Source organism: Lissotriton helveticus, chromosome 8, assembly GCF_964261635.1.
Source record: "Lissotriton helveticus chromosome 8, aLisHel1.1, whole genome shotgun sequence".
Lineage (NCBI taxonomy): Eukaryota > Metazoa > Chordata > Amphibia > Caudata > Salamandridae > Lissotriton > Lissotriton helveticus.
This window is the reverse complement of record NC_136069.1, coordinates 1,587,628,039-1,587,641,235: the sequence shown is the minus strand read 5'-3', so window position 1 is coordinate 1,587,641,235 and position 13,197 is coordinate 1,587,628,039. Positions and strand designations below refer to the sequence as shown.

Here is a 13,197-nt window from a genome sequence, read left to right as displayed (position 1 = left end):
TACAACGCGGTCAAAACACTGCAATACATTTGCATCGCTGTTTTGACAATGTAAGTCGTTACAACGACTTGCACTGAATTAGTCTAAAGAATAGTGTGATTTACTATTACAACAACTTCCCTACTGTTAAGTAGACTGGATTTGGAGTAGTAAATCATACTATTCCTAATTCCAGCACCCTCCAGAGCAAGTCGTAGTAACAACTTGCGTATTAAAAACAGCGATGTAATGTACCGCGATCTAAATGATCACGTTGTATCGCCATACATTCTAAGATGGCTGCTGTGCATGCGCTCATTGCATGCACGAGCAACCATCTAGGAATGCTTTTTCAAACCCATAAGGAGAAGCATTCAAAGATGTCTAACAGGCATACGAAAGAATGAACACTCGTGGTTGGCCATATTGGAATATTTTTTCCATAAAGTTGGTGGTAATTTGCGATTCCTTAGGGCCAAATTGCACTTTTTTGGTGCTTCTTACATTGCATTTAAGGAATCGCTAAATTTGCGATTCCTTAAATGCAATTGCAATATAAGGAATCGCAAATTTTGTGATTCCTTATTTTGCCTTAATACATACCATTTGGCAAAATTGCATTTGCAAATGCCGAAATTCTGCAAATTTCGGCGTTTGTAAATGCAATTTTGCTTGATACATATGGCCCTGGGTGTTTACGCTCGCGTGCACACACTTGCACATGCACAGGTGTCCATCTTTGAATGGTTTAAAAAACACTCAACGTTAGACTCTGTATTAGAAGCAGTGGGCAGAGGGCTAGCGGCAAATGGGCACTGGGGGTGAGCAGGATTTTTAATAAACAGAGCAGTGAATGAGAGAAAGGAAAGCAGGGAGCGCGAGGAGAGGGAAAGATGGAGGGAAATGACCCTTCATGCTCTGCAATGCTGTTGCTTGATATCACCAGTGGTATCCAGTGGAGTCCAATCAAAAGAATGAGATACAATAGATCTCTTGCTAAAAGGCTGCTAAAGTTGTCAGTAGGCAAGACCTAAGAAACAAAGGTGTTTATCCGCCCACAGAAACGCTTGATAAGTCGTTAAGTTTATTTTTTGTATACATTTCGACATAAAATATTCTTAAAAGCAAAAAGGCCAAAAAATGCAAAAATATATTTTTCCTATTCCTTCAGTTTCAAACAACATTTTCGCACTGATTCTTTTCGTCAATAAGCGAAAGCAGAAATGTAATGGAAATAGCATATTCCATAGGGAAGAAGAGGAGAGATGATAAGGCAGAGGCAATATATAATAATAAAAAACAATTGGGCCACACAAGCAATGGAGAACAATAAATGCATGTGCTGTGCTCAAGCTGGAAGATTTGATTTCTAGTTGTGCACATTGTGGGTTCCTAAGAGAGCCGGCGGCTTCGCTTTCATCTCTGCCCTGTGATTTTGTTTGAAAGTGGCATTATGTCTGAGTGCACACAGCTTTATTTCCTCCTAAAGCATGTTTCGAGCAGAGAGCTCTCTTTCAGGTGAATGTCGGTGATACTGAGTCTGCAATGATTGCTCTCGTTCATCCACTGGGGCGAGCTGGAAATGCAGCAAAGTGCCTTCCTGCCCCCATCATATGTGACCTGCCAGGACCCCAAGTCCCCAATCCCAGCTGGGAGTGTTGCTTCCCTCCATTATCCCCTCCCCGGTCCCCTGAATTAAATTAAATGAAAGTTTATTTTGTATGGAAGGCGCCTGGGCGCTGCCAGCAACAGAAGGAAAAGCAAAAAGAAAGGAGACAAGAAATTAGTCAGAAACCTAGATGATTAAGAGAAAACCTATTGATTAAAAAGCCATGTGTTCTAGGCTTTCCTAAATGGAAGAAGGCCTGTGCATTTCTACTGCTGAATCAATCACAAATGTGGAATGCGCCACCAATTTAAAGTTCCAGAATGATTATGTCTATCAAATAGTTGTAATTCCAAAATTCTTTCATTCTTCACATCAAAATTGTTAAAACAGCTAACGCGTTTCGTCCAGCTTCCGTGGACTTCCTCAGGGCGTAGTATCTAGTCATATTTTTCAATGACTGATGTCATCCTGGTCAACACTACTTGGTTCCTGTACCCCAGTGTTGTCGTTCAATTTGAACTATTCCCTCTTTCATTCAGAGTTAGTTCAATATTACTCGGCTCCTGTGACGTGCTGGGCTTCCGTTCCCACTAACATGGTCCGCGTCTGACGATGTAGCAGGAGAGAATTCCACCCTTAGCCATACAGTGTACAAAACGTCTACTGTCCCTATGGGCTCTTTTGAATTTAGGGATGATTACGTTGTAGGCTGAAGAGGATCGCAGAGTCCTAGACTGAAACTACCAAGCAAACCTCCGTTTTAGATAGTCCGGACCTGAGCCATGCAAGGTTTTAAAGGCAACACATATAGCTTTAAAGTCAATGCGCTTATGGATGGGTCGCCAATGAAGCTGGACTAAAGTTTGTGATTCTGATCAATGCTTGGGAATGGAGAACAGCCATAACAACGCGGGGATTACCCCGCACTGCCATTACAACGCGGGGATTACAACGAAAGATGTTACAACGACTTTCGCTGGAGGGCGCTGTTGTATAGGGAATAGTTTAATTTTCTATCCAACACCTTCCCTACTGTCAACGTGAGCTGGAGTTGGAATAGAAAATTAAACTATTCCACTATCCAGCGCCTTCCAGCGAAAGTCGTTGTAACGACTTTCGTTGTAATCCCCGCGTTGTAATGGCATGCTGGGTAAAAGCCCGCGTTGTATTGACATTCAACCTTGGGAACCGCAAGCAACACGTGCTGCAGCATTCTGCAGAGCTTGTAGTTTTTTTAAAAGTCTCTGCTGCATGTTGATGTATAAGGTGTTACAATAGTCCAGTTTTGAGAGCACAAGGGCGGTAACAATCAACTTCTGCAAATCTTGCGGATTAAACTGAAAGACCTTCCTCAAGATCTATAAGACAAAAAAAAGATGAAGAGGTCACCACATTGATTTGGTTTACAAATTTCAATATGTCACTGAAAACGATCCCAATTTTTTTACTTTAGAGCCCAGTGTTGGCACAGTTCCTAATTCCTGCGGCCACCGAGCTGGAGAGCAAAATGAAGTATTATTACCCAACAGGAGTACTTCAGCTTTCTGGAGTATAATTTCATACAATTATTCGACATCCAGTTGCTGATCTGTGACATGCAGCTGTGAAATCTACTTGCCCATTTCTCTAGATTCCTGGATAGTGAGACCACAATCTGGGCGTCGTCTGCATAGCTCACCACCGCGAACCGAAACATTTTAATGAGTCTGGACAAAGGAGTAACATAAAGATTGAAAAGGGCAGGGTTCAGAAACAAACCCTGAGGTACTGCACACGGTAAAGAAAAAGAACTGGATGTAAAGCCTTCCATAGCAACAAATTGTTCTCTCTTTCTCTAATAGGAATGATTTCAGAAGAGCATATGCCGTTCTCTTAATGCCTAAGGAGTGTAGACGGTCAATCAATAAAGCATGATTGACAGTATCAAATGCAGCCGAGAGATCCAACAGGATCAAATCGGCATTACTTCCTTTATCTAAAGTGGCTCTCAGCTCGTCTGAGGCAACGATGAGGACTGATCGGTGCTGTGTTCACTCCTGAAACTGAATTGCGATGGATCCAGGAGGTGATTGGACTTGAGAATGGTGCCAGTTCTTTGTTTAACGCCTTTTCAACAATTTTGGTTGCAAAGAGGAGGCGTGATATTGGCTGATAATTACTGGGGTCCAGAGGACTGAGGTTGGATTTCTTAAGTAATTGCAGAATAGAGGCTATTTTCCATGCTTTCGGGAAATAGCCTTGGCAGAACATTTCATTAAAATGTTTGAGAAATGGCTAGATATTATTTTAGGGACTAATTGCATGATCTTAGGAGGACAGGGACCCAAGGGAGAGCCAGATGTTATAGACTGGAGAAGGTCCAGCACTTGATCAGCCATGAGGGCTGAAAATGATGAAAGAAGTTCTGACACTGAATGAGAGATGCCTTTCCCATCATGCAATCTTAATCTATCTGCAATACCAAAGGAAGAACTGGTTGGGGGGGGGACATCAAGTTTGTGCTCTTTCTTGCCCGGCCCTCTTTTCTGTCACTTCTGCCAGTGAGGGTGGACACTACTGCCCTCTAGGGGCCATTTTGTACTGTCCTGTTTATCCTTGAAAAGAAGATTTTTGCTGGTGGTTATTAACTGGACAAAAATAGGTGGAAACCGAAAACTGGAAAACCTGACATATTTAAACAACAAAACATAACACAATACCATACACAAAACAATCAATCACAATTAAAACATAACAAGGCACATCAAAACAGTCAAACTAGAACACAACTCAACACCCAAGAGGAAGAGAAAGACCTAAGCATTCCTTACCTGAGTTTAGTGGATGCAGATAAACTGGGATATATAACTTGAAGGGAAAGCTGTGGTTTCTAGTCTAAACCCAGAGCACTGGGGACGAGGAGGTGGGTTAGAAAGGATGAGTAGAGGAATGTTAAGGAATATGGCTTAGGAAATGGTATGGTATGTAATGGTTTGGTATGGTATGGAATGTCATGCTATGCAGTTTATGTCATGTCATATTATTCTACATTATACTATGCTTCTTGGCTCTTGAGAGAGCCTCTTTCAAGGGTGAGGGGTCCCAGTTACTAATCCACTCCCTGTGATGGTGAAAAAAACTGCAGTTATTGATTCATCAATAGCATGGGTTGATTGTAAGCACATTGTGCCACCAGAATCATTGTTACAGGAATACCGCAATTACAGATATGGCCAGAGTAGAAGTTACATTCATTGCAAAAGGACAAATTAGTCCATTTGCAACAGGGTATAGTAAAAGGACTGCTCGTAGCAGCGCATATGCGTCCGGCAACGGAGAAGGTGCAAGGATGCTCTGCTATAGGAATAGGTGTATAGCTTGCGTTCGAAGAGTATGAGGATGGAGCTTCACTGACTTGGTATGGTGAGGGTTTAGGATGAGAATTTCAGTTCAGTTTTGCGCCCATTAGGTTTGAGGTCACTGTGGCCCATCTGGGTTTCAATGGTTTGTGGTCCTTTTGATATGGCTGCGAATTGTTCAGACTTCTGTGACATCCTTAGGCAGATTTGTTTGTTGTCGATACAGGTGTGGGATTGGAGCTAATGGGCGTGGAAGATGTCCATGGGGGCGTTGAACTGTAAGTGGATAAAGAGGAGGAGGGTTTAACCCCACACAAGACTGGGCTGCTTGTTGGGGAGAGATCTTCAGGTCCTACTTTTTGGTTGTGATTGAAGAAAAAGATGTACCATTTGAGCGCTTCCTCTGAGACAACGGGCGTCTGGGTCTTTTTAAGAGATTTGTGGATGGAAAAATGCATTCAAACATTGCAAGTATCACGTCCGCCGTGTTACAAATGCAATAGGCCGTAAGGCACTTGTAATATGGTGAACAGGTCATCCGCCATGTTTGTGATGGTGGACCCCTTCTCCCAACCTCTGAATAAGGCCCATTGCCCATTGATGTCTACGCACTAGCATTTTGTGATCTATGGTGTCAAAAGCAGTCAACAAGCCCAGGAGGACAAGTATGAGTAGGGCGTTCTTATCTAGTACTTTTAGGGTGTCATCCCAGACCTTGTGTAGGGTGTACCAGTTCTGTTTTGGGGCAAAAACCGGGTGTTCTGGGACTACAGAAGACTGGTGATATCTGAATGGATTTGTAGTTGGGTTGATATGACCTTTTTCTGCCACTTTAGTGACCCATAGGAGGTCTGCACTGGGTCTGTAGGGGCTCCTGTGAGTTGGGTCAAGGGTGCATGTTTGAGGAGGGGATTTACATGTAAGTCTTTCAGGACATTGGCCATATTATATTATGTTATGTTTTGTTATGCTGTGTTGTGATGAGTTATGTTATATTATGTATGTTATGGAATGTCAAGCAATCACTGAAGACATTGCAACAAGTGTGGCCCAGATCAATGCTATCACCATGCTCCATGCAAGGGAGGGCTCGGCTAGAGATAAGCAGAAAGGGGAGTATATCAAACAATGTACTCAAACCTCAGATGTCTTTCTTACATTCCTGACGTGTGTCATATGGCGAGTGGACAGTGAGCAAGAACTTAACATGGTTGTCGGCCTCATAACTGCTGCCTGGGCTAATGAGTCTAATTTATTTATTTAATGTGATTTTATATAGCGTGAACATTACCCGAAGGTGTCAGAGCGCTTTACAAAAGAACCAGTTGCGATACATAAGGACTGAGGATTACATGAGTTACATAAAAGATACAAACAGAAAAAATTGCAAATGTACAAGTTGTAAAGTCACTCAAGGAAGAGATACAAATGGGTGAACTCTAAGAATCACATAGGAATGGTAGTGAGTACAAGGGTCTACTACATATACTAGTGGTTAGAGCTATCTCTATATACATATATATACCAATAGTAGATTTGCTCAGGATTACATTTTACTAGCGATTAGGCTTGACAAGTTTATATCACATATTTACAGAGTTAATGGGGAAATGTAAAAAAAAATCTAACGGGGTAGCGAGTGGTAGCTGGGGGAGAAGAGTCGGAGGCTGAGATTGGTGAGAGAAGAGAGGTGGACCTGAAGGGGAGAAAGAAAAAAGGCAATCCAGCATAAGAGAAATGACTGAAGGTCGGCAGGATGGAATCCAATGGACCAAAGGAAAGGACAAGAATCCACAAAATGGCAGACCCGGGTCGTGGGCATCGATGGAAACCATCTCAAAATGGCATGATGCACCCAGGTCAGGACCCAAAAACCATGAGAGCAGAGTTCCATTAAGTGGGGTCGGAGAGGAGACGAAGTCACAGCACCAAGGGAGGGCAGTAGAATGTCTGCTGTGTGTGTGCACAGGCACAGCCCCACAAGGGCATCAGGCTGACGACCCGTGCAACAAGGAGAGCCGAGAACTGGAGCGAGCCACAGAATAGGTAGGGACCACAGAGACCGAAATAGAAGAGTGTCCCACACGTTGCCTGCCCCACTGGGAACAGTGACAAAATCAGGCCAAAATCCATGAACGAGGAGGGAAGCCAAAGCCACCGTTAAACAGCAAGCGCTGCCGAGGAGCACTCCGCCATCTTGTGCACAGCAAGCGCGCATCTGACCCGGAGAGTTTAAGGCCGGTGGGGGGACAGGTCATCGGAGCCCCCCCCCCAGAACATCTGGGAAAACACCAGAGTGATTAGCATTGCCCCCGCTCACCGTCTACCATCCCGCGGTGAGTGACAGCAGACAGTGGAGACCCCATGCATCCAGCGCTGCGCTCACCCCCCAAGAAGCACATCGCCAGCCGCCAACTCCGCTCTGATCTCCCGCACCGCGAGTGGCTAGGCGAGACCAGCCTGACATGGCTTCGAACAGGGCCTGGGGTACAGCGCTGCCAAGCACAGCCAGTTGCCCTGAGTGGCCACTTGTGGTCTTGTTTTAAGCTGCCATAGCTTGGCAATTTGCATGGTCACCCATAGAAAAGTTCTTCAGAGTTGTGAGTCATGATGCTTTGCATTTTCACGCACCCCTGCTTTTGTTCAGAAAGAACCCTGTTAACATTCCATATTTGTCCTGTTGTACTAAACGTGAAAAATATATGCATGCAGAATTTCATCCAGGTGAAAAATGTGCAGCAGCTAAAAATCTGACACAAATTAGAAAATGCCCATCTACAACACAATACAATAATAAAAGAAGCATTTGAATGTTTTGTTTGTTACACCATAGGTAAAATATGTCCCCGCAATGAAACCTTTTCATTTAAATCCTAATTAAATCTGGAGGTCATCGCACATTCTGACTAAGAAAAACTATTTCCCTGCTGTTAACAGGAGCAAATTAGACGTTTGTCAGTTTTGGAGACAAGAGGGGTGTGAAAACTCCTAAAACTTTAAAGTCTGTGGTATTCACCTACTTTTGCAAGTAGGACCTCACTAGAAAGGCCACAAACCTACCCTTCATCCTCCATAGGCTGGCCTGCATACGGCGCTTCTGTAATAGTAGTGGCGGCTGGCATCTATGGGGAGATGGAGCCAGGGGGACTGTGTGCATATCAAATACATTTTTTTTAATTTTTTTAAAACACCTTATTCAACAGGACCTCCTCGCTCCAGACGTCCTTGTTGTTTCTGCAGCCCAGCCACTAGGAAACTCCCTTGCCCAATCAGAGCGCTGTTCTCACCAGCATGAGAGCAGCACCTTGATTGATGGGAGCACTCCACAATGCTCTGGAGGCATGCACTTGCGCTAATCCAGTTGTCATAGGACAGGGTTAAAGATCTTTAAAGTACACATGTGTGGCTGGCCATCACAAGACACTTGGACAAAAAATGCAAACTTTAAACAGTGCATTTGCAGGCAACCCACCACCCAGCTGCTATCGCTGAGCAGCAGCCCTGCCCCCATCCAGACGCTCGGCTCGGAGAATGAAAAATAAAATGGTAATTAGTTGCTATTTTATTTTTCATGATCTCGGGGGCATTTAAGTGGGACAACGCTCCTCTGCTCCAACAGATGATCTGCCCCTGGGTAAGAGGCCGGCTGTTACACCGGTCACTATGACAGCAGTCCACGTTCATGCTAGTCCTTGCAATCAAACCAGTCCAAGTATCTTCATCAATGCAAGCAGTGTGATCTTGCACCAACGTCTCTTGCAAGGAATCACTGCTCCCAAGGAGCTTGTGTCTACACAGTGGAATACGTAGCTTAACGGCAGAAGATGAAAGCGGCATTCTATTGGGTTCATAGATGGGAAATGCAAATTGCCAATTCCTCTGACTGACTTGCTAAAATGCTTGATGGACCAGGAAAGAGGTTTAAACCCACCTCTTTGCGCAATAAATCGCGAGGGTACTTGGCATCTGAAAAGGAAGCTAGTTTTCCACCTGTCAAGGCTGCAAATTGTTCGAAGGAGAGGATGTGGCCTGGCGGCCAGTGCGGCCAACTCAGGAGCTGGGGATCCAACTTCGAGCTCCGGCGTTGGCTCAATATCTTGTAATTCTGGGCAAACCACTTAATATCCCTGTGCCCTTGGACAGCGCCTGGATACCCTCACGGGGGATAAGCCACGCTATATAAATCTACAAATCCTATATTTCAAAATTGTTCGAATGTTCCAGTCCTGAATTGGCAGGAGTCTATGAGTCAATTTCTTGGAGGGTCCTAGATACAAACCCTTACGGTGGTCAAGGCTCAATATGGTTATGGCGTGGTAATCAAGTCTGGGAGCAGTAAATGGGAAGAACGGTGCAAATCTCCTGATCAATTTTAGAAATAAGAAAAGAAGATGATTTGACTTTATTCACCTAAAGATCCAGGTATAGATATTTCCAGGTATACCCCTATGATGATTGACACAAGCTTTTTCCACAGGGGAGCCTAGTTTAGAGGGCTAGCAGGTATGAGTCCATACTTCATTCTTGCCACCTTGGACAAGGACCTCCATCTTGTCTGACTGTAATTTCAATGTGTTATTATTTATCTAGGAAGACCATTTTTAATTGGTCTTTGGTGTGGCTAAGCCGGCCCCTCCAGATGTATAATAAGGTGCGTGCTGGCCTCATGGATCATAAAGATGAAAACATTTGAGGTGAAGACGCGAGCCAGGGAGATATCATGAATGTTAAACAAATTCAGGCTATAAGAGCCCGTTGGGGCCTCTCGCATAACATATTTAGACATAGAATAACAGGAGGAAATCTTAATGTTTGAATTTGATAATGACATACATTATTCCACCAAGATTTGACTTATTTGAAAATGTCCAATTAAGTGTAATCTGTTGAAAGGCTAAGGCTAACAACCCTCGTTCGTGGCACAATTACCCAAGTGAATCGGATAGACTTCCCATAAAAAGAAGGATATTTGATAAAGGAGTGTGTATGTGTACATCAAAAAAGTCGAAAGCCTAGACCAGATTTGTGACCAAAAAGAAATTACGGGGGTACATGAAAAAAGGAGGTGACATAGATCAGCCAATGGGTGTATTCGCAAGACCAACGAATCTTGTTATCAGAGTTAGTAAAATTGGCAATGGAAATGGGAGTAAAAAATTGTCCGTGATATAAAAAAAAACAAAAATTGAGTAGTAGATGCAGATCTAGAAATTTTTAATGATCTGATCCAGATCTTGCTCCAGAAGTCAGTTTGCTGATTGCTCCATACACAATCCAAATCAGACTCCTATGCAAGTTCCACCTTAGTCTTAGCGTGCCCCGGATCAGCGGAGTTGAAAAAATTATAAATGAGAGAGGCCTTTGGAAACAATGATAAGATTCTAGTAAGCGGATCCTGTATAGATAAGGAGTCGTCAGAGGGGAGAGAATAAAAAACTTCCAGAATAGTTTCCATTAGTAACAAGAATTTGTGCAAAAGCTAATGAGGAGATTAAAACGTAGCTTGGAATTGGGTAAAAGGACCAAGAAGAGAGGCCGTCAAACATGTCCTGAACCCAAATGATACCCTTAGATCTCCAAGAGCTCCGAAACAAGGGTCTGTGGTTAGTAGTGAGGAGACGGTTGTGCCAAATAGGAGAACATAAAAATATGTCTCTAGAAATTATCTTTGATTGACAATGAGGTCTTAACAATAAGCAAGTGTGTTTAAAAAGAGGAAGAGATGTGAGACTGGTTTTGGCCATAAAAGCTAAGATCTCTGGGAAAGTAAGCAACGTTCAATATTACCCCATAGAGGGGTGAGAGAAGAAATGCCGGTATGGAGCCAATGAGAGGCCTGTTTCAGACAACAGGCTTTATGATATAATCTAAAAGTTGGGCAATTCACACCTCCAATAGATTTTAATTTTCTGAGGTGTGATAAAGAAATTCTGGATTTTATACCATTCCCCTGAAATTTGGAGAGAAGAGAGTCCAATTTGTTAAAATAAAAAGAGGGAATATGAGCTGGAATCATGGAAAGAACACACAGTAAGATAGGAGTGACCATCATCTTAATAGAAAGCAGGCGTCCCCACTAGGGGTGGGCGGAATTTGTGTAGTCGGGCTACGCAGAGCTCTGCGAAACTGTAAAAAAGTCTCTGCGTGCACGCAGAGTTCCACGAACACGCGGAATTGCTTGTTCCGCCCATTTTCAATGCTTTTTACCTGTTCGCAAATGCTGTTTGCGTGCTCGGAAGGAAATATCTTGCAAACACACATTTTGAAAGCGCGAACAAGCAAAACATTCCGTGGAACTCGAAATTACCCAAATTCCGCAAATTCCACGAGCGGAACGAAATTTACCACCCAGGCCTTGTCCCCACCAGGAGAGAAAAAGAGGATACCAGGAGGAGAGTAATTTGTAGACCCCATAGAGAATTCTTTCATATTTATTGTGATCGAGTCCGGAATGGAGTTGGTAAACCAATAGCCTAGGTATTTAATTCTAGAGCTATTCCAACTGAATCCAGTCAGGTCGAAATGATGTTTAGAGCAAAATTTGGTTATGGGAAGGATTTCTGTTTTGTCAGAGTTGATTTTGTAACACGATAGCGCTGAAAAGTCTTAAATTTCTTGTAATAATGGGGGATAGAAGATTCTGGATTTGATATAAAAAGTATAAGCGGAACATTTCAAGTGATGATCTACATATAGAAAACCAGAAATGGAAGAGTTATGTTAATGAATGTGAATGAATGAATTTCCTTAAGTCTGCAGGATCTTCAAATGTGGATGTATTATTCTGAAATGTCACTTTGAAGAGGCATGGATGGAAAAGGCCATATCGAGCTCCAAGGGTGCGTAGAGCAGGTCTTAGATCAAGGAAGTCTTGTTGCTGTAGAGACATCTTGGGAAATAAACAAGTTAACGCCAGACCAGACAAGACGTTTCTTAGCCTTGGCTGCATTTAACACTTGAAGAAGATCTGTAAATTGTAAGAAAAGAAGAATCACTCCCCGAGGTTTTGATAGAGCAGACGTAGAAGACAGACGAGGACCTAGTCTGTGAGCACGCTGAATATTCAAATTGGTCAAAGGAGAAAGGTCCAGAAGCTTTGGAAAGAAGGATGTGAAAAAAGCAACTGGATCGTTCCCATCAAGGCCCTCCGGAATGCCATATAACTGTAAATGATTACGTCTGTTCCTGTTTTTGAGGTCTTCAGCAGGTTTTTTTAAGGAGTGAATTATCCTTCTCCAAAGTTTCTATCTTCACAGCAATATCCTGGATACTGCCAACACGTTGTTCCACTGAGGAAAGTCGGGAATCCATAGAGGACCACTTGTTTATCCAACACTTGTAGGCGAGTATTAGTCTCTTCAATAAAGGGGCGCACTGTGCGTATCTCTTCCAGAATAATGTCTAAAAATACAGGAGCAGGAGGTTTAGAAGGGGAAGGTGGATCTTGCTTATGACGCTTGTTGGTCGTGGGGGTTGCTGCGTCTTAGAATTCAGCAAAAGCGGTGGTGTTGAGCGAGAGCTAGAGCTAGAAGACTGAGCCATAACTGATGTAAAGGACAAACAGTTCATGGAAGACTCAGTTCACAAAGAATCAGCTCTGGATATCCTGGAAATGCTACCCTTATTTGAATGTAATAGGTTTTTGCTTCTGCCCATAAGTAACCTTGAGATGCGCAGTCAATAAATGAGCAGTATCAAAAAGGGCGCAGGCAACAATAGGCAAATATTTCCCTCCAGTAGACTCCCAGAGCCAAAGAAACAGATAGTCTGCTATTTGTGCGAATCTCCGCAGACTAAAAAGGCTCTAGGAAGGTTGAAGCGAGGCATAACCAATATAGGGCCAATAAAATATTAAATATTGTGAGGGGACAAGCCTCAAAGATAGTCACAAATAGCCCAAAGCTGAGGGGAAACAAGCGTCTAGAAAACAAAATGGCTGCCACAATATTGAGTAAAACTTAAAAGACCCAAAATAAGTGTTAAGAAAGCCAGCAAAAAGAATGAAAAAACTTTCCTTTAATGCAGTGTGTGTTTCACAGTAATTTTCTGTCGATTCTCCATGCTTTCAAGAATGCGGGAACCGCATAATGATTACGGTACTCGCGCCGTGGTCCGGAGCTCCGCTATCAGGCGGCCATCTTGGGCGCCACCGCGCGCACTCTCCTGTGCCCGGCCTTGGATTATGCAGCAAGGCTAGAAGGGGGTGTGGCCTCAAGGCCCTTTGTCTCACCCTTCACAGGTGGCCAACATCCACAGAGCACGGGCTTTGAT

General features: G+C 43.4%; 1 protein-coding gene across 1 annotated transcript in view; it reads left to right on the top strand.

Annotated features, from left to right (window-relative positions):
- PDE2A (phosphodiesterase 2A) overlaps positions 1-13,197 on the top strand; it is a 1,220,867-nt gene that overhangs the window by 522,761 nt on the left and 684,909 nt on the right. The gene's annotated exons all lie outside the window — the stretch shown is intronic.